Below are 22,436 nucleotides of genomic sequence, written 5' to 3'. Positions count from 1 at the left end.
TCCAAGATAACACAGCGTGGAGCTGGAGGAACACAGCAGGCCAGGCAGTATCAGAGGAGCAGGAAAGTTGATGTTTCAGGTCTGTTGAGTGGCTTGGAGGGGAGCTTGCCGGAAGTGATACTCCCATGTATCTGCTGCCCTTGCCTTTTTTTCAGGTGGTAGAGGTTGTAGGTTTGGAAGGTGCGATAAAGTAGCCTCAATAAGTTGCTTCAGAGACTTGGAGATGGCACACCCTGCTACCCGTGTGTGTATGTGGCAGAGGGGGTGGTGGGGAGCTGGACAGCGTGAATGTTGAAGGTGGTAGATTGTTTTTATCCTGGATGGTGTTCAGGCTCCTCGGGTGTTGTTGGAGCTGCACCCTTCCAGGAAACTAAAGAGTATTCCATCAGCATTCTAACTTGTAAATGGTAGAGAGACACTGGGGAGTCAGAAGGTGAGTTACCAGCTACAGAGTTCCCAGACTTTGACCTGCTGTTGTAGGCACAGTATCTATAAATTGGTACGGTGGTAGTCTCCAGGATGTCCCCTTCAATGACAGCATTTCGATGGAGCTCTCTCTCGAGCAAAAAAAAAGGAATTAAAGACAGATTTAGGGGTTCAGGTACATAACTGTTTGAACTTTGCATCACATCTCGACAGGATGGTTAAAAAGGCATTTAGCAAACTTGCCTTCATTGCTCAGTCCTTTGAGCATAGGAGTTGGGATGTCATGTTGAAGGTGTACATGACATTGGTGAGGCCTGTTCTGGAGTACTGTGTCTAGTTCTGATTGCCCCTTTACAGAAAGAATTTTATTAAGTTGGAGAGGGTTCAGAAGAAATTTACCAGGTTATGGAAGGTTATAAAGAGTTACAAAGAAAGTCTGGATAGGCTGGGACTTTTTTACAGGAGCGCAGGGAGGTTGACGGGTGACCTTATCGACGTTTTTAAAATCACGAGGTATATATATAGGGTTAATGGTAAATGTATTTTCCCTCGGATGGGGGAGTTCAAGACTGGGAGAGAGGAGAGAGATTTTATAAAGACACGAGGGGCATTTTTGTATTATATAAAGAGTGGTTCGCATGTGGAATGAACTTCCTGAGGAAGTGGTGGATGCGGGTACAATTACAACGTTTAAAAGGCATTTGGATAAGTACATGAATAGGAAAGGGTTGGATGGATACGGGCCAGGAGTGGGTAGGCGGGACTAGTTTGGAATTCTGGTTGGCGTGGACTGGTTGGACAGAAGGGTCTGTGTCCGTGGGATATGACTTTTTAACTCCATGACTGAGAACGCCAACCTTGCCTGCACTTATCTTCTGCTTTTTTTAACAGTTTATTTTCCTGACACATTAACTGAATCTCTTCGACGGATATGAAAGGGACGCGGCAATTATTTTAATTCCAAAGGGAGGCTTTCGCTTCCAGTAGGCTAGAGCGGTTGTTCACAAAACATCATTTGGATTCATTAAGAAAGTCAATGCACTGTGGTTTGTTTGATTTTTACCTCCCTTACAATAAATACAAGTAAATTGTTGGAGAACTTTGATTTACATAACCCTAATTCAGTCTCTTGTGGAGCTCCAAAGTCTTCACATCTAGTGAAGTATTTTTGAAGTGCGGTCACTTACGTAGTACACACGGAGACTATCCTCCCCGGCGCTGAAATGATAATAATAATTTTGTTTCTTGCTGTTCTGCTTGAAGAGGGAATGTTGTTCAGCAATCTAGGAGAATCATTGCTGAGAATGAAATGAACTCAGAAATATAAACGGTCGAAGCGTTGACTTACTTTATTTTTTTCTCGATAAAGAATCCAAAGAAATGCAGCTACAGAATCATGTTGGAGCTCTGTATTCTACAACAGAGTTACTGCACAATGAAAGTGCAATTCGAAGGAGGCCCATTCCTATAGAATGAACAAGAATCTATAAGTTTAACTTTCACGAGTGAGGTATGAGTCTAGCGCTTCCCATAAACGACTAAATTCCATAATTCAGATGAGGGGGTGATTTATTCGCTTAAATGTGCTTCTTTAATGTATTTTTGCAACCCTTTTGTTTAGCATTATAGAACAATACTTACTTCAGATGGCAGAGGAATTGGCTCACTTTCAGAAATTAAACCAGCTGGATACTTTAGATGCTAAATCAGGTGAAATGGAAAGTAATCATGGAACTGTGCCTTTATTACGAGTTGGACAATCCAATTTGGCAGAAAGAAAATCTTGGTTGATTGTTGCGATTTATTGAGTTTGTGTGTAACTGCTTCGCTCCGATTTAGAAAGCAAGGTACCCGGGCAGGAAGCAGTGTAAGTAAAGGTTATCTCACTCCTCTCGGCCTGTTAGCCTTTCTGATCGTAAAATAAACCGACAGTACTGGTTCCAAAAATTAGTGGGCATGCCTAGGCCATAGATCCCTAGAAATGCTTGGAATTCTATGTATTTCTACAGATCCCAGCACAGAGGAAACGCGGCGTCTCATTCTGCCAGTGTCCCTTTACCCACCGTACACTTCCATAAATCGTTGACTGTGCTATGTAAAAATCTTAACTGAAGTATTGTTAAAGTCTGACACACGATACTGCAGAGAGCTTCCGTGGGCTGGAAGGCTGGGGGTGGGGCGGGGGAGGGTTAAGGGGGTGGGTGGGGGGGCGGGGTTGGTGGTCGAGGAAACATCCTGCTGCCCCCACCCCTATGCCGAGTTGGTTGACCGGCTTCTGACTGGGAGGACGGTCTGCAAAAGGACAAACGTCAATTACTGTAACACGATGGCACTTTATGCGCTCAACTTAGACTTCAATCTCGACGAGAGAGCAATTGGCCATGAATCTGAGTGCACTGTTATGGGTGTCACTAAACCAGTCTGTCGTTCATTATCTCTTGTGCTGGTTAATTGACCGGTTAGACTTTCCGCCTGGGGCCCAGGGTCATGGGGGAGCAGATGAAGTGTATTTACTGTAGCGTTCAAACTTCGCCCAAAATGACAACAGATCGTAAAACGAGAGAGGATTTCAACTCCAAGCTATTATTTTCAAGATCCGCTGCGCACACCTTCCTTGACAGAACAGTCTCACTACAGACGCAATGTTAATAATGCCACAGGGGGACAGAAAGTAGATTTAACATGGCACACGAGTTTACATCTTTGCAACGCCGACGCGGGAGAAAAAAAAATGCTACACCTTTCATAAATTACGCCTTATAAAGTCCTGTTTTCAATATCTGTTTTGATACCTCTGATTTCCTGAATGCAGTAACAGCCACCCGCGATCTGGCTGCCTGTACTTATCCAAGATTACTGACTACAGAGCTGCTGAACATGCATTAACTTCAAGAAACACCAGGACAAAAAGAGTCAACCTTTCTCCCGTCTGAAACAGATCATTCACAAACCTGCAAACCCGAGTGTGGGCTGCGCTTTGTGATAAAACTGATTGTAAAACAAAAAAATGTGACCGGTGTAAATGTGTAATTTATAAAACTTCCAAGACCTTTGTTACTCACAGTCACACGAAACCAGATTATCGTCGTGCAGGAGTAGCGCTCAGAAAGTTTATGATTTCAAATAAACCTGTTGGACTATAATCTGGTGTCGTGTGACTCCTGACCTGTCCAGCCCAGTCCAGCGCCGGCAGCTCCACAACACAAACATGACGGTTCACGACAGCCCATTATTCCTGGTTGATCAGATTAACACATTTTTTTCTTCTTGTTTTGCAAAGCGGCCCCTGCTTGGAAACTTGGAATCTGGTCCCAAGGAGTCAATCACAGGGCCTGGTCCCTGTTGGCGCCACGGGAGACAAAGCAACAAAACAGTGAGCTGGAGGGCTCTCAGAGGATGCACTAACTTAGAAATATAGGAAGTATTGTGCAAGAGTAGGCCATTCGGCTCTTCGAGCCTGCACCACCATTCAATATGATCATGGCTGATCATGCAATCTCAGTACCTCACTCCCGCTTTCTCTCCATACCCCTTTATCCCTTTACCCGCAAAAACCACACCCAGCCCCCTCTTGAATATATCTAATGAACAGCTTCCTGTGGGTGAGGATTCCACAGGTTCACAATTCTCTGAGTGAAGAAATTCTTCCTCGTCTCAGTCCAGAATACTTCAGATTTGTCTCGGTTCTCTATAGAACTGAACACCTATGAAATGATACATCTGTTTACATCATTCTCTGGCCTATAGTATGGTCGAAGCATACGTTATCAAATTGATATCACATGGCTCACTCATCGGGGCGTTCCTCTGTCTGACAGTTCTGCTGCTCACTGATATTTGTATTTCGATACGTCTATAAACGCAGTTGACATCTTAGTCTAAATTCTAGCATGAGACAGACCTGCCTTTAACATTTATCCGAATTTTCATCTCAAAGGAACCATCTGTGTTCCATTAAACACACTATAAACCTTATGCTAGTCTAAAATGCTCCCGACAGCAGCAAATTAAGAACATTTTGCTGAATTGACGCTACCTGGTCTTTAAGTTACGTTGGAGCATTTTTGTGTGTCCGGTAGGAGAGAGTATAAACTGTCAGAAACAGTGCCAGACATGCTCTATCTTAAAGAAGAATGATTGGTTTACCTCGGGCTGGGAGAATCTGTTTTGTCTTGATGTTCTGATTAATGCAAAGGGAATCCAAATGTGCCATTGTTCTTCCTGCAGTCACATTATTTTAAGCCCGTCTGTCATTGCCAAACCGAATTAAAAGGTTTTTTTAAAAATGGAATTCAGTGGCACTGTACAATATATAAGTTTATTTTTTTACGACGCGAAGATTGTTTTAGGAGGTCTATTTCGGCTGGATTTAAACTAAACGTGAACAACATTTGTCCCAATCTATCTTAACGTGAACATTTGTCCCTATCTAACTTAGCTCCATGCTAAAGTGCTTTGTTAAAAACTGACCGCATAAATGAGCCAAAGCAAAATGAACGCTTCATGTCTGGTCGCCCTTCTTCAGAACTGAACACCCATTCTGAGGGAAGGGTCACTGGACCCGAAACACTAACTCTGCCTTCTCTGTCCACAGATGCTGCCAGACCTGCTGAGTTTCTCCAGCAATTTCTGTTTCTGTTTCTGATTTCCAGTTCTTTTTTTTCTCGTTAAAGGATTACAGCCGCCGGGCCCCATCATCCCGCTTCAGTTTAAAATGTATGATGTAAGCGAAGTTTGGGGTCCTTTCTGAAACAGTACAGATATTTACTTTGATAGATTAAAATGCTATTGCGCCTAAAAAAACACCTCAATTTCCTTAACATCTCTTTTTTAAAGACTACAGTAAAAAGAAACAGTTTTGCGTGGAAAGTGCACAGTGACTCCGATGGTTATCAGGTTAAGATGCTGTTGGGAACGGGATGCTCTGCTTCTCTCTCCCTCTCCCCGCCATCCCGTTCCTTGCATTGTATGGATCCCACAGGAATTTTTATTGACGCTGCCAATGATCGATTCTTGTTGGTAAAATCAGTTCTCGAGTACACCTCTCGTACTGAGAATGCAGTAGAGCTCAGAAAGCAGTAGCCTTACTGACCCAATCGCAGTCTGACGCCTCAACTCTCCAGTCGTTATTAATGCACTGTCTATATATATGTATGTATTTTACGCTTTAAATTGAGTGTATATATTGAAATGTAAATTATGTGTAAACATCAATCTGTTTTCCCGGAAATATAATATAGCAGTATATATGGGAAGTAAGCACTCTGTGTAATGTCTTCTAATTCTCTTCCAATTGTTTTGTACAGACTGTAAGTTTTATTAAATATTTTTATGAACAATTAAAGAGAGCACCTTCAAACAATGCACATATTCTTTGTTATCCCAGCGAATCCTCGTGGTAACTGCATTCGTTCCGTGGGACAGCACACAGCAAGGAATCGCTTCCCAATAGTTCACTCCAGATCTCAGTATCTCTGGCAGGGGCATTTCTTTTAGATTGAAGAATCCGAAATGAGAGGGTTCTTTTTTTACTGTGACTTCCTAATATGGAGTTAAACAAAGAACTGCGCATGCTGGAAATCTGAAACAAAAGGAACAGAAATTGCTGGAGAAACTCAACAGGTCTGACAACATCTTGAGAGAGAGAAAACAGAATTAACGTTTCCAGTCCAGTGACCCTTTTTCAGAACTCAGTTTAGGGTCACTGGACCTGAAAGGTTAAATCTCCTTCCCTCTCCACAGACACTGCCAGACCTGTTGAGTTTTTTCCAGCAATTTTTGTTTTCGCTCCGGATTTCCAGCATCCACAATTCTTTATTTTGTTCAGAAAGGAGAGCGCTGACTGGTTTCATCCCGATTAACCCCAAGGTAGTGAAGAGAGCCCTAAGAAAGATCACAGACAAAGAACCAAACATTTAATCTCGCTGGTTTGTGTGATAAAGTACTCTATTACTTATGGAGCTATTAGAATCTTCATTACTTGTAAATGTAACTTCAATCTGGGCTTTAGGTAAATAATGGTTTCTGGCGGTAAAATGACTGGACGCATTTTCTCCATGTGCTGTACGGCGCCTTTTTCAGTAGTTTAATCACATTGAATTTGCAAGCTGACTATTCAGAAACCAAGAGATAACAAGGTGTAGAGCTGGATGAACACAGCAGGCCCAGCAGCATCAGAAACCAGATCATTCTTCGTGGAAAACAAGCACTGTACTGGCAGCCTCCGTGGAAACCTGCGGGAAATGGTGAAATTATCTCGCCATCCCATCATAGCTCGCATCTGTTTGTGAATTATGGGTCTGAAGTTGTAAAGATTTGAAAGTTATATCAGAATTACCCAATATAACACGTTGAACGCGCGTCAGCAACGCACAGAAAACGCTTCAGCCTAAACAAAGAAAAAAGGTCACAAATTCTCGACTCGACCTCCAATTTAAAATGATCTATTTCAGTGGTAACTTACGGGAACTGGAAACTTTTTTTCGTTTTTTGACGTTTGATGAGCGCACATTATTACGTTGTGTTTCTCAAAATTCATTTTTACATCATTCTCGCATTTACAGAACTACATTTTTAAAAAGAAAATCGTGAGCGTTTACAGCCAACATTTATGACCGAGTGGTGTTCAGCTCTCAAAAATGTCCCCCAGTATTGAATTGGTGAAGCCACACCTGGAGTACTGTGTACAATGTTGGCTTCCTTACCTGAGCAAGGATGTTCTGGCTGTACAGAGAGGGCAATGAAGGCTTGCCAGAGTGATTCCTGGGATGGCAGGATTAGGATATGAGGAGAGATGGACAGATTGTCACATGTGAGTCTCTTAGAATTTTATTTACTGGAGTTTAGAAGAATGAGCGGAAAATCTCATAGAAACCTGTAACATTCTAACAGGACTGGGCAGGTTAGATGCAGGAAGGATATTCCCGATGGTGAGGGGTTCCAGAACCAAGCATTATAGTTTAAGGATTAGGGGTAAACCTTCTAGGACTGAGATGAGGAGAAATTTCTTCACCCGGACAGTAGCGATAGTGGTTGAATCCAAAACACCGTGTTTTCAGGAAGCTGATATAGTTCTTGTGGCTAACAGGATCAAGGGATCTGGAGGGATGAGGATATTGAGTTGGTGATCAGCCATGACCATATTGAATGGCGGAGCAGGCTCGAGGTGTTGAATGGCTACCTCCTGCTCCTATCTTCTATGCTTCAATGTTCATGGTTAGCAAGAACTGAAAACAGAAAGTGCTGTAAATGGCCAACAGGTCAGATGACAGCTGTGGAGAGACAAACAAGAACATTTTAGATCAATAACCTTTCGTTAGAATGTGATGTTCTACAAAACTACCTATTCAATAGTTTTCAATGCAATGGTTGTTGCAAACAATCATACAAAATAAGAATGAAGGGAAATCGAACAAATGCTGGAGCAAAAAAAAATGACTGTGCAATTGCAGGTGAGGAACAGTTGCGTATGGTCAACCTCACACTCCTCCTACCTAGTCCAGTTTGGAGGGCTGGCCGCAGGTTCGGAGGGAGTGCGTGCTCAGGACATCTGTGTCAGAGAGCTAGTCTTTCTTCAAGACCTTTGGGTCTTTGAGTGGTCTCATTCAGCCAGCTAGCCCGAACCGCACGCCAAGGCAGGCCGAAATGGACGAGGTGAAGAAACCTGACAGCCCCTGTCATCTGCTTTGAGCTGCCTGTCAATGCCGTTTCCCAGTGTATGGCCGCTCTTGCTTGCTAACTCAGTTATAGTCTGAGGTGTAAAACTGGCTGAAGAAGTAGCCCAATACAGAATGAGCCATTGATAAGAGTACAGTGATGTTCCAATGGGAGGTCCTACCCATTCCTCACACCCTCTATACGTAAATATTGTATCACCTGAAAGGACAAACTGAATGAAATGTAACAAAGCATGTAAGGCACCCAATCAATATTTCATTGTACATAAAATAAATGAGAAATAGTTAGTATAGAACAATTTGCCGAAAGTTGAATTCCTAAAGTAAAACTTTCGGGCTAATTCAACACTCAGGCCTACTCAAAGGGACAGAAGTTTTCACATCTATGCTCAGAAGCTTGATAATACAATAATACACGAGATGTCTTGACCGTAAATGCTGTGCTATAATGTTTTATGTAACCATATCCCACGTTTCGGATCCATTGTTACAAAAGGGACAGACTCACGTATACAACAGTCCGAGGGAGGCCTGAGCTTTGTTTAAGAGACAAGATAAACTCAACTTTACTCTCAAAAGCAATGGGCCAAAAACAGCACTGATTTCCATACTTCCCCTATCATTCTAATCCTCTCCCCTTTTGCCTGTTATAATTCCACACCCCGATCCCTCCACCTTACTCCGTTGTCAATTCTGACAAACCGTAATCCACCTGAAAGATTAAATTCCAGGTTCTGCTCACAGTTTGTTTTTTGTCTGGCCCCCTGAATATTTCCATCATGTCCTGTTCCTTGCTCAAATTTCCAACATTCACGGGGTGCTGCCATTGTTTCTCAGGTGAGGAAAAGTTGCTCAAACGGCGAAGAGCCAAACGACAAAGCAGTTCATGGGTTCAGCACTGTAATACCCACCTGCGTGGTATTGTAAAAGCTTCCACATATTGTAAACCCACCAAGGCAGCCACTTTCACAATCCAACTTTACAACTCCAACTCACTCCCAGCTCACAGTTCACTTATCTGCTGAGTTTGGAGATTTGCAGGTGAACTAACCTTTCCCGTGAACATTCATCACTGGAGAAAGGAGTTTACTTTTTTTTTGCTAACAGGCTAGTCAATCTCGTAAAAAATAATCTATACAAGGGTCAGTCTGGCCTCAACTTGTCGCAGTTTTGTCTGATTCTGTTTCATACCTTCTCCACTTTTTTGGGGGGTTGAACGCATTTTCGTTTTGGCCCGCTCACTGCGGGGACAGGGCTCAGCGAACGGACGGGATTTTTCTTTAGCATTGATGAAATCGCTGAATAATCATTAAGAAATGTCCATCAGTGCCGCGATCCCTCACTCCCACCGCATAACGCTCTCCCTTTCTGGAGTTTGCAGAAACTAATCAAAGAAAGCTGAATGAAATGCACGGTGCCACGAAGCAGAAAATAAAGAACTGCGGATGCTGGAGAGCTGAGACAGAAACAGAAACTGCTGGAGCAATATAACGTCAAAATAACGGCCGAAACAGTGAAAAAGTCATGGACAGTCATGGAACAAGCCTGTAGTGTTTTACCGTTTGATATGCGGAACAACAGTGAAGCGCCTGCAGTTTACAATTTCCAGTCGAATTTCAAAAACTGAACCACAAATTGAAAACTTCATAACCACTCATTTTACAAAACATCAGCTGCCTGTATTTAATAGTTATTATTGGAACTATCAACTCTCCATTTCAGGAAACACTGTATAGCTAGAAAACAGTAACTATTGACACTTCAGCATTTCTATAAGGTGTTGTGATTAGGACTTACTTGATACAGTATGCACTGGGACCCAACACCGTTTAATATAGCGACTGAGGAGTTTTTCACCTGCTCTCCCAGTACAAGACATGTAAATTGTACCGAAAGAACTGCGGATGCTGTACATCAGAAACAACAGAAACTGCTGTAAAAGCTCTGCAGGTCTGACGGCACCTGCGAAGAGAAATTAGAGTTAACGTTCCTCAGAACTGTAAATTGTACAGGGCAGCAGGCAGACCGAAACCTCCTCTTGTTTCGAATTTCCAGCATACCCCCAACTTTTTTTTCAGTTAGAAGTCGATCTAAAGTTGGTATTAAATCGATACAGTAAATGTTAACTGCAGTATCCCTGCCACTTATAAAAACGAGCCGTTGATGCTGCAGCATTAGACGCAAAGGTGACTTTGGAAAGATATCTTGCGCAAACACAATACCAACAGGAAGACCAGGAGCCCATTCTCACCGTAAAATTCTGATTTTTCAGGCACCGAGTTGTCTGGCTTTTGGAACACAGCGAACGTGCCGCTGGTGCGGCGTACAACGCAAAATACAATATTGACTCTAACGTCCATGGGGCTTGTAATTTCTTTCGGTTTGTCTAAATGGAGAACCAGGCAGTTTTCATTCATGTTTGGTCAATAGTCTTACTGGCCGCGCGTCCCCTATGAACATAAGCGCGCACACACAACAGGGTTATTGATCTGTCCAGCACCACCGAACGTAAATGTTTACACAGACATGTCCCTTGTTCAGGGACTGGAGGAGATAGTGGTTGGCTGGATCTGTTGGGGTATTCTATTACATCAACCCTCTCTCCTGGCAATTCCTGCTGCCAACAGCCTGGTGCTGCCCACGGAAACTGAACAGGAGGATATAGGAACCCCCAGGTAAATCCCACATGCATGACCGGGATGGGCAGACCTGTCTGCACATTCACATCTTTACGAGAAAGCAAGACTTTTTTTTTGTTTGTGAAAATAGCATTATTGCAATGTTACATATTTCAACACCTTAACCATAAGATGCTACCTGTTCAGGGAGCTCTGCATCTTTTAAACTCAATCGCTTTCATTTTGCACAGAATTAGATTTCACAGGGCAAAATACTTCAAATGCTGGAAATCTGAAATAAAAGCGGATGGAAATGCTCAGCGGGTCAGGTAATATCTGTGTTGGAGGGGCAGAGTTAAAGTTTCAGGTCGATGATCTTTCGCCAGAATGCTGCCGAACAATTCCAGGCGCCACAGTTTTTCACCGGAGCCCACTGTTGTTGCTCCCCGTCCATCAACTGCGGATGATGTAATTGTAGGAAAAGGGCGGTTGAAATAGCCAAACTTTCAAATCACTATAAATGTGACGGGTACAGCACCTACGCTTTCTTCTGAAGTTGAACGAGTAGGTTCATATCATCTTGTGTAAGACTGTGTGTTGCTTTTACTACTGGTTTTCTTGTAAAGTTGAAAAAAAAGTCTGATTTCTGAGACCGGCATTATTGCTGTGTTGCATAGTTCGTATTGGTGCAGTGTAAAAGATTGGGCTGAATATGACCGGAATCTGGGCATTGAAATTTGTAATGAAATTTGCTTTATTTACACGGAATTCTGCAATTGTAACTGCATTTTAGGGCCCATTTTCACTTGAAACTATAACAACAGCAACTCATATTTTATAGCATCTATAATGTAGTGAAACATTACAAGGCTTTCCATTGGTCAGTCAAAGAACATATGATATTCAAACCGAAGATACATAATGGAAGATAATAAGGTGCAGAGCTGGATGAACACAGCAGGCCAAGCAGCATCAGAGGAGCAGGAAAGCTGACGTTTCAGGTCTGGACCCTTCTTCAGAAATGGGGGAGGGGAAGGGGATTCTGAAATAAATAGAGAGAGGGGGAGGAGATGATGGAAGGTGGATAAAGGAGCACCAAATCACCAACCCTAGCCAGGACCTTCCCCACAATGTGCCCATTGGCCTCTTACACCTGCAAAAATCCCCAATCCCACCCAGGAACACCCCCTCCCCCGCAATGTGCCCATTGACCTCTTCCATCCCCCAAAATCCCCAAACCCACCCAGGACCACCCCCACAATGTGCCCATTGACCTCTTCCACCCCCCCCCAAAATCCCCAACCCCAGCCAGGAACCCCCCTGCCCCCCCGACAATGTGCCCACCGCCATCATCCACGGAGTGCTTTGTGCTGGAATAAGACAAAGTGTGTGATTGAGTGATATCCAGGGGGATGATATGGCTGTCAGCACTGGTCAGATGGGTAAAAGTAGTAAGTGAGTTGGCAGCCAAAGAGAGCGTACAGAGTAGGGGTCAGGGTGGAGGGGAGTAAGAGCAAGTGAAGGAAAGTGTTGCAGGCAAGAGTGAGAGTGGTAGACCATGAGCCTTGGTGGGACATGGGTGCAGTAGCAGAGACAGAATGAGTGTGATATTGCAGAGGGAAAACGGTGGCACTTACCCTGGTGAGCAGTGATGATCATTGACTTTCTTTTGGCATTGTTGTGCATTCCTCTGGACTTTGGAGTCTTCGCTAACCCTGATGGTGGCCTTAGACTAGCATGACAGGGTCAGGTGGCATTGCTGCTTCCTCCCATGATCTTGTGGTAAGAGATTGACCATTCTCGGTAGCACTCTGTTGACCAGGATGTATAGTCCCTGTCTGTAAAATGGGCTGTCAATTTCTCTTTACATGCAGGGAAAATGTGATGATACAGTTTGGACAGTCAGCATTTGACTGGGTATGCAACATGTTTTGAAGATGACATGGTCCTAATGATGTCCGTCTATTTTGGGATGTCCAGTGCATGGCAAATTCTTCCAGCTACAGTGAGTGGTAGAATTGGGCTAGCATCAGACAAGAGGGGTGGTTGGTACTTCATGAGACAAGTTTGGGATGTTACAGAGAGAAGTCTCACTGGGCCTCATGGATGGAAATGCTCAATGAAACTCAACAAAATTCACATTTAGCCAAATGTCATAAGGTTCAGCCTCATGTGTTATATCGTGTACATTTCTTGGCAGTCATAACATAACCAGAATGTCATAAAGATTCATTTATTTCATTTTACATCAATTTTCAAGTCTGTGAATGATAGAAAACTTGAAATCATTGTGTATAGCGTGGAAGACAGTTTAGAATGTCAAAAGGACATTAACAAGTTGGTGAAGTGGGCAGATAGGTGGCAGATGAAGTTCAATGCAGAGAAGTGTATGGGAAATGGTATAAAATAAAATGTCCTCATTTAAAAGGTGTGCAGTACCACAGAGAACCTGGTGTATAAGTCATTATAGATGGCAGAAGAGGTGAAGCAAATAGTTAATAAAGCATATTGTGTTCAATACTTTATTAATAATGGGACAGCATAGAGAGCTAGGAGGTTATGGTGAACCTGTGCAAGTCACTCGTTAGACTGCGGCTGGAGTGCCACAAACATTTCTGGGGGCCACTTTAGGAAGGATGTGGATGCTTTGGACAGAGTGCAGAAGAGTTTTGTGAGAATGGTTCCAGGATTGAGGAATTTAGTTTAAGAGGAAAAATTGGAGAAGTTGGGACTATTTTCATTAGCGCGGAGAAGACAAACAGGAGATTTGATAGAAGTTTTCAAAATCGGGAGAGGTTTGGGCAGAGTAAACAGGGGAAACTGCTCCTTCTCACACAAGGATCAAGTCCCAGAAGGTGCAGATACAATGGAATCCACAAAAGAAGCAAATGTGATATGAGACAAAATCTTTTCAGACCTCAGGTATTTTGGGTCTGGAATGAAAGGCCTGCAAGTGTGTAGGAGGCAGGTTTAATCAGGGTATTTAAGAGATGATTGTTTAAATAGAATCATGTGAAAGATTATGGGGAAAGGGCAGGGAAATGGCACTTATTCATTATGCTCATTTGGAGATGGTGCAGACTCGATGGACTGAACAGTCTTCTGCATCATTACAATTCTGAGTTTTAAAAGCTGCTTTTTGAGTCTAATTAAAAATAATATCACCTAAAAAAGGGGTACAGAAAGAATCTACATTTTGTAGATTTCTTTTTTAATCAATAATTGTACTAAACATTAAGTGATGGAGTAATTCCTTTTTCATTTCAGCTATTCAGAACCAATATCCCACATTGCAAGTTGCACCTAGTTTGACCCTAACCTCAGCAATCTCTTTACCAGTGTAAGTGCTTTTCTTTCCCAAGTCCATGTCGTTTCTTTAAATGATAGAAAAATCAACCCCATATCTGTGCTGTGAATCCAAATTCCCCTAAGAAATAGGTTGCGTATCCAAATAAAATTCCATCAGATTATTTAAAGTTAAAGAGAAACAAGACACATCCCTTCAGTTTAGGCTGTAATTGGCCTGATTATTTAGAGATGAATGGGAGAAATATCCTGCTGTGCCATCCAATCTTCATTTTTTTTTAACATTGGACACATCAGGAAGAAGCTATAAAATGCCTACAGGATTCAACTAGAATCCCTCTAAAAATGTAATGGTACAAAAGGTGAATGAGACTACTTTAACATTTACCCAATAATAACATTCTCAATTCAAAGTGATGGGAAGAAGGTAGACTATAAATAATTCATGAGCTCTTCATTGCCCTATTCGCTCATAACACTTAGGAGAAAATTTGCTATAATATTCTTTGATACCTTATCAAGTATTTGTAGAGTAACCTGACTAGAGATATAACACACATTTGCAACATTGAGTGAAGAGTGAGGCATCTGCTATCAAAAACTGACCATTACTGGGAGTTAATTCATTCTCAGGTCTGTTTCTGACTCTTGTTACTGTTTTAATATAAAACACAGCACGGCAGCAGATTTTACTTGGTTAAGTATCTTGGCCTGTTATCTGATTACCACAAAGTGTCGGAAAAAGAAATGAATCATAGTTAATTTTAAATAAACCATTTAATTCAAAATCATACTGAAGGCAAAAACTGTATGTTCTGAAAATATTTGGTGAGGATTGGAGTGCAGTTGCAGTAGAAAGTGAGACCAAGTTTCATCATCCATTGATACATCCATGCCAATAAAAGTGACTGTATATGCATTATAAGTAATGTAATAACATTGTTGCTACACCCTCACTTTCTCCAAAAGTTTGCAATTACTTTGTGGGTTTGGCAAACCACAATTTGAAGCAAACATTAGGAAGTTTGCATATCTGTACTTTACTCACATCCTGGATAATATTCACAACCTTTTATATGGCCGCAAATGTGCATAATTTGAAGAACTGAATGCCTGTGAGCTAATCAATTGCAGCTACATAATACATGACACAACAAAATACATTTTTGATTTCTCTCCGCTTTCTTACCCTCTTTCCTCACCAGATGTCACTAACTCAGGTCGAATTACACTTCAATAGGAATTGGCCACTCTCTGATATCTCAGTCCAAGTCACTTGTACATTTAGGCAGTGAGGCTTATTATGCTATTTTATCAGGAGCACCGTAGCTCAGCTCTGGTCTGTCTTCAACCAACATGCATGTGGCCAGACTGCACATTAAGAGTCATTGGTTTGCAGTAAGGAACAGGAACAGGAACAGATTTCCACAGCTTAGCCTGAGATGCCGAAGGTCATAACACAACATCAACTGAGATCCACAAACTTGCCATAGGTCAAAGATCACATTGTGTCTATAAATGAAAAATTTACTGAAGTGCATGATGGAAATTTTCAGTTAGACAGCACCATAATAATGAAAATAATGCTTCATAAAGTTGCAATCAGGCAGAATTGGATGTTGAGTCAGACAAGGAGATATTTGGTATGTTGATCAAAACTTTGGTTAAACTAATGGATTTTAAGGAGGTTTTAAAAGAAAGGGAGATAGAGAGAGAGAGAGAGATGGAAAGAAGGGATTCGGGGAGAACATTGCCCAGTGTAGGGCTCAAGGCCATAAGATACAACAGCAGAAGTAGGTCCATCTAGACTTCTTTGCTATTCAATTAGCCCTCAACTCAACTTTCCTGCCTATTCCCCAAAATCCTTGATTCCACTACTGAATGAAAATCTGTCCATCTCAGCATTGAATATACTTTAACGATCCAATCTCAACAGCCCTCTGCGGGCAAAGAATTTTGCAGATTATCTGTACTTGGAGAGAAGAAATTCATCCTCAAGTCTGTCTTGAATGTATGACTCCTTATTTTGAAACGATATCCCCTGGTCCTAGGCTCTCACACCAGGGGAAGCAATCTCTCCACATTCAACCTGTCAAGTCCCCTAAGAATCTTGTGCATTTTTATAAGGTTGACTCTCATTCTTCTAAATTCTATTGAGGGCAGGTCCAACCTACTCAACCTCTCCTCATGTAATAGTCCATCCATAGCCAGTGTTGCAACCCTATCTGCTCTTTTTAACTTTTCCTTCCAATAACTAACCTCCAACACTATTTTTTCACAATTTATCAGAAAAGTCTGGGATTCTATAAAAGGCTCACAATTCAATGAGCGCTCCTCTCCTCCCTCGCTGTGGAATCAAACTTGGGGACAATAGGAATCAGTAGGGATTGGGATTGTCCCCTGATCAGTCATGCTGCAGAAAGCCAACCAAAACCGAGAGTGACATTAACCCTATGGCCGTGCAACAAGTGAGAAAACGACTGGTAAGCACAGCTACAATCTGGAGGGAAAGGCAAGGGGCTGGAGTTGTAAAAGAAAAAGCCACAGCCCTGTGTGAGGAGTTGACGGTGAGTGCTTGAGCAGTGAGGTCTGAGAGAGGATTGCTCCCGGATAGGAGACACACTGTGAGGTCCTGCTTGGTAGGGAGCCGCGGGGACATTGCTTGAAGCAAAGAAACGATAACTGTGACTGGAGCAGTAAAGATCGATTGGAAGACTGTTTTCGGTGAGGAGCTGTATCGTGATTATCCGATTGGTAGGGTACCTCGAGGAGCCTGCCCAGAAGAAGGAACCAACACAACTCAGTAACTCTTGAGAAACATTTTTAACAGAAAGAAATAACGTATCAGGCAAGGCAAAAAGAAAAATGTTTTCTGTCTGTTACAATATGGTGGGAGAATTTGAGTGCTAAAAAGACACTTTTGAATCTCACGAACTTGATTGAGTTTTTTCATGAAGCAACAAAGAGGATTGATGAAGGTAGAGCAGTGCATGAGATCCATATGGACTTCAGTAAGGCATTCAACAAGGTTCCTCATGGCAAACTGGTGAGCAAGGTTAGATCACATGGAACAGAGGCAGAACTAGCTATCTGGATACAGAACTGGCTCGAAGGTAGAAGACAGAGTACGGTGGTGGAGGGTTGCTTTTGAGACTGGAGGCCTGTGACCAGTGGTGTGCCACAAGGATTGGTGCTGGGTCCACTGCTTTTTTGTCATTTATGTAAATGATTCGGATGTGAACATAGGAGGTATGGTTAGTAATTTTGCAGATGACACCAAAATTGGAGGTGTAGCGGACAGTGAAGAAGGTTACCTCAGAGTACATCGGGATCTCGGTCAGATGGGCCAAAGAGTGGCAGATGGAGTATAATTTAGATAAATGTGAGGTGCTCCATTTGGGAAAGGCAAATCAGGGCAGGACATATACACTTAATGATAAGGTCCTGGGGAGTGCTGCTGAACAAAGAGACCTTGGAGTGCAGGTTCATAATACCTTGCAAGTGGAATCCCAGGTAGACAGAGTACTGAAAAAAGGCATTTGGTATGCTTGTCTTTATGGGTCAGTGTATCGAGTATGGGAACTGGGAGGTCATGCTGCAGCTGTACAGGACATTAGTTAGACCATTATTGAAATACTACATGCAATTTCTAGTCTCCCTGCTATAGGAAGGATGTTGTGAAACTTGAAATGGTTCAGAAAAGACCTACAAGGATGTTGCCAGGGTTGGAGGGTTTGAGCTATAGGGGGAGGCTGAACAGACTGGGGCTATTTTCATTGGAGTGTCAGAGGCTGAGGGGTGACCTTATAGAGGTTTATAAAGTCATGAGGGCCATGGATAGGGTAGATAGACAAGGTCTCTTCCCCAAGGTGGGGGAGTCCAAAACTAGAGGGCTTAGGTTTAAGGTGAGAGGGAAAGAGTGAATAGGGACTTAAGGGGCAACTTTTTCACACAGAGGGTGCTGCACGCATGGAACGAGCTGCCAGAGGAAGTGGTGGAACTGGTACAATTACAACATTTAAAAGGCATCTGGATGGATATATGAATAGGAAGGGCTAGAGGGATATGGGCCAAAGCTGGCAAATGGGACTAGATTTACTTAGGATATCTGGTCGGCATGGACGAGTTGGTCCGAAGGGTCTGTTTCTGTGCTGTATATTTCTATGACTCTATTTAGATGAAAGAATTGGTCGTTCATCTCCCAGATTTTGGTTTTGTTTCTCTTCTTTAAACTTAGGCTTACAATGTGCAAAAATGTATTAATTTTGTTCACAGGTAGTTAAAGCATATACTTTTGACAGCTTGCACATTATGAAGAACTGCGGACTTTGATTAAATGTTCACTTTTGGATGCATGTTTTCGAACCTGATACTTGAAATTCTTAATTATTTAACATCATTCTGGCATACAGGATGTTCAGCCACGTTTGAAATCCTTAGACTGAGTAATTTCATGGGTGGGATATTCCTCTTTCCAACGCTATTGCAATTAGGTGGGACTTGTGCCTTTCACCTAGAGATTGCTGTAAACAAAAGCCTTATTCTAAGTTGTAGCGATTGGAATGAGAGCCAGGTGGATGTCATTGACTATGAGATCCTTGACTGGGTTTTTCAAGCTGGGTCAATCAGGAAGCCCTGGCTGATAGATATAAACAGGAGATTCAGAGAGTCTCCTCAGTCTCAGGACTGACTCTGAGCCAGCTAGTGTGCGAATGTGCATGTGTGAACAAAGGGTGATTTGGTGATGGGATACTGGCCTCTGTGCAATTATTTCATAAGTTTAGCCTTATTTTCCATGCAGTTAAAACTCTTGACGGCATTTCTACAAGACGTAAATGCCACAGCAAGTGAGCAAAATCTGAGCAAATGTGCTGAAAAATCAACACCGAATCAGCAGAACACATCCCAAAGAGGTTTCCATTTTTAAAATATAAACCTTGGTCTAAATTGTCCACATGTTGCATTTCCTTAGCATCTATCCTTGCAGAAGAATGTCAGAAGGACTGTTGGGCCCAAATGTTTCCCAGTAAATAACTTGTCAGCATCTGTCTAAGTAAGACATTATATTAAGACATTTTGGCATTAATCATTATGCCTTTGATTTAACACATGACTAGAAAATTGTGCACAGGCAGAAAATGAGAACATTTTACTTGAAATAATTGGTGGATGACATCTGCAATAATTAAAATCAACTGAATAGTACAAATGGAAGACATCCCAAAATTTATCATAAAAAAAGTGACTGGTTCCACAATTTTTCTTTCATGGTCTAATCTGCTTCCTTACATTTGGAGCTGAAAGGACACACAAAGGAAATGCTTACAGACCCATATGTTGGAAGTTTTGTTTGATTTACAATGCAACAAATCTCATCTGTTGGACTGTCATTGCATTAAGCTCACACACAGCCCTGATCCAGCTCAGTCTTGTCTTTACAAGTATCATGCTGTTAATTGCATTATATCTGCTTTGTAATTTTTTTGTGTTCATCCATCTGTTAGACAGCCCTCAAAGAGTTTTATGGAAATTTTCTTTCATCTTCTACAACATATTTCCCCTTTACTGTATACTAAGAGCAGACATATCAACGGAACTGATCAATGATTCCTTCAATCCACACTGGAAATGCAAATGAAATATCTAGAAAATTTAAAATCTGAAGTGATTGAGTTCTTCAGTGTCATGATTACATTCAGCAATTGACCCTGAGAGGGAAGCACTGATGAAAGTTTAAACAATTAATAACGTTATGCCATTGCTTGGATATTAGTGGTGCTATGAATCTGATACTTTTCAATCCAATGTGATTTTAAGGTTCTATGAAGAAGATGAGATGTGCAACGAATCCTACTTTCAAAACAGGGAGAATGTAATAATGGATAACAAATTTAGGTTTGCAGTTTTGGTGAATCCCTGCAAAAGCAACAAGATGCAATCTAAGGACTTTACAGTGACAACTTTACAGTGATCAGCATGGTTATATTCACTTCTGGCAAGTTGTAAGAGGAAATATTTGAGGAAAGAATGTGTACGACAGAGGGTGAAAAAGTGCAGATGCAAGAAAGGCAGTCTTCTGGCCCAAGAACAAGCTCAAGTGCTCCTTCAACTGCTGTGCCAAGGAATTTGAACATCACAGGGCTCGCATACAAATGTACTTTAGTAGTTCAAAAGCAAGATTGTATGGGGTCATTTAAAACTGTGCCATGCAGCTTGCACACTTCAGATCTCTTCAAGGACAAAAGCCCAACCCACATCTGTGCAATGCTTCATTACTGTCAGATTAAGATTTAGATTTCTGTGCAGAATGTGACTATTCTAGGGTGTCATAAAGTAAAATATGCCATAACCATTGAGAAACAAATAGTCTATGAGAAGATTGCACTATTCACAGCTAACTAAAGAAGGCATGGGCGATATCAAATTGAAAGAAAAGCCAAACAATGCTGTGAAGAAGATAGCAAATGAAAATTAATAAGCAAAGAATAATTACAAAATAATAGAGAGGGAACATTTATGAGTTTAAGCAAAACTGGCAAGAAATATAAAAACAGACAGTAACATTTTCTGTAAGTATGCAAAGAGGAAGAGAGTAGCTAGAGTTGGTCCCTTAGAGTATAAGGCTGGTGAACTAATATTGGGAAGCTAAGAACTTGCAGAGGATTTTCATAATAAATGTTTTGTATATGTTTGTAGCAGAGGACACAAGAAGTATCCCAATAATAACAGATCATCAAGGGAACAAAGGAATGGACGAACTTAAAACAGTCACTAATCCTAGAGAAAAATTACTTGGAAAACCATTCTCATATCCTTCACTCTCATATCCCTCCACATCCCCACTCTCACATCACTCGCTCTTACAGCCCTCCACCTCCCTCACTCTCACATCCCTCCACATCCCCACTCTCACATCCCTCATTCTCAGAGCCCTCCACCTCCCTCAGTCTCACATCCCTCACCCTCAGGGCCCTCCACCTCCCTTACTCTCAGAGCCCTCTACCTTCCTCACTCTCAGAGCCCTCCACCTCCCTACCTCTCATATCCCTCCACCTCCCTACCTCTCAGAAAACTCCACTTCCCTACCTCTCAGAGCCCTCCACTTCCCTACCTCTCATATCCCTTCAACCCCTCACTCTCACATCCTTCATTCTCATATCCCTTCACCTCCCTCACTCTCAGAGCCTTCACTCTCATATCCCTCCACTTCCCTCACTCTCAGAGCCCTCCACATCCCTACCTCTCATATCCCTTCACCCCTTCACTCTCAGAGCTCTCAATGTGGTAAATGTGAAGCAAGTGCCTTCTTTGCTTTTGACATGAAATGTAATAAATCCCTTGTCTTGGCAAGGGATGCTCCACTGTCTAAAGTATTTGACTGCATTGTGGAGGGAAGGCCAGGTTGTGTAATGAACCTCTTTTGCGGTTGTTTGCTTCCTGGAGGGAATTTCGTCAGTGCTGGCAGGTATTTTAATTCGGGCCTAAAGAAGGAACCTTGGCCCTGATTTCCCAATAGGATGATAGTCATTGCTGAAGTGTGGATAGGAGATGTGTATGGGGCTGTGTGGCAGCTGGAATCGCCAATAGATTTGGAACCCTCTGAGAAAGTACCAAACTGTGAGTTGGAATGAGCAAGTTGAGAGGGTTCTGATCCATTTAATGGTTAGCCATGGAAAGAAAATCTACTTTAACGACAAAGTATACAACATGCACCTACACCCTGCCTCCACTGACTCCATGGAGTCCCAAACCAAACCCTGGACCCAAATCTACTCCAAACACCTGACACCCTTAGCCCCGATCTAACCCTTAACATCTCTTTCTATGCTGAAAGGATTTAACGGTTCTATTTAAACGCAGCCTCATTTCTGTCACTGTACCCAGTTGTGCTTGGAAGATGAGTTCTGGCCTGCTTTTGGGAGCTGTACTAGATCAAGTCATGGTGGAGGAGTGTTCCAGAATGTTCAAGGCATCTCTTGCAGTAGGAGACAGTGGTAGCTCATTTGCTGCTTGCCAAACTCTGAGAATCCCTCTCGATTGAAGCTTCTGAAGCCTTTTCAGTGATCTTAGTTCAGGATATGTGGGTCTAACAGCAGAAACTGTATTTTGCTTATTTTAAATGAATATGTTTACAAATGCCCAAGTAAGAAAGGTCGCAATTTGCGTCAATTCACTATGAGAAAGAAAAGAGTGTTGGAGAATTGTGGAATGGGGACAAGGGAGGTGGATGCAGAATCCGCAAAGTGAATCGATAAGGAAATTTCTGCATTCTCTCGAATCTGCTGAAGGATCAGCTAAGCAAGGACAGAACATCTAGGCCAATAATCTCTTTTTTGCCCTAATATCTTGAGAGTGAGGTGCTGCCAGTAAAGGTCAGTTAGTTCTCTGCAGCAAGAGAAGGAAAAGTTAA

The sequence above is a fragment of the Rhincodon typus genome, chromosome 5 (genome assembly GCF_021869965.1).
Source record: "Rhincodon typus isolate 14 chromosome 5, sRhiTyp1.1, whole genome shotgun sequence".
NCBI lineage: Eukaryota > Metazoa > Chordata > Chondrichthyes > Orectolobiformes > Rhincodontidae > Rhincodon > Rhincodon typus.
The sequence above is the reverse complement of the archived record's forward strand: the minus strand, read 5'-3'. Positions refer to the sequence as shown.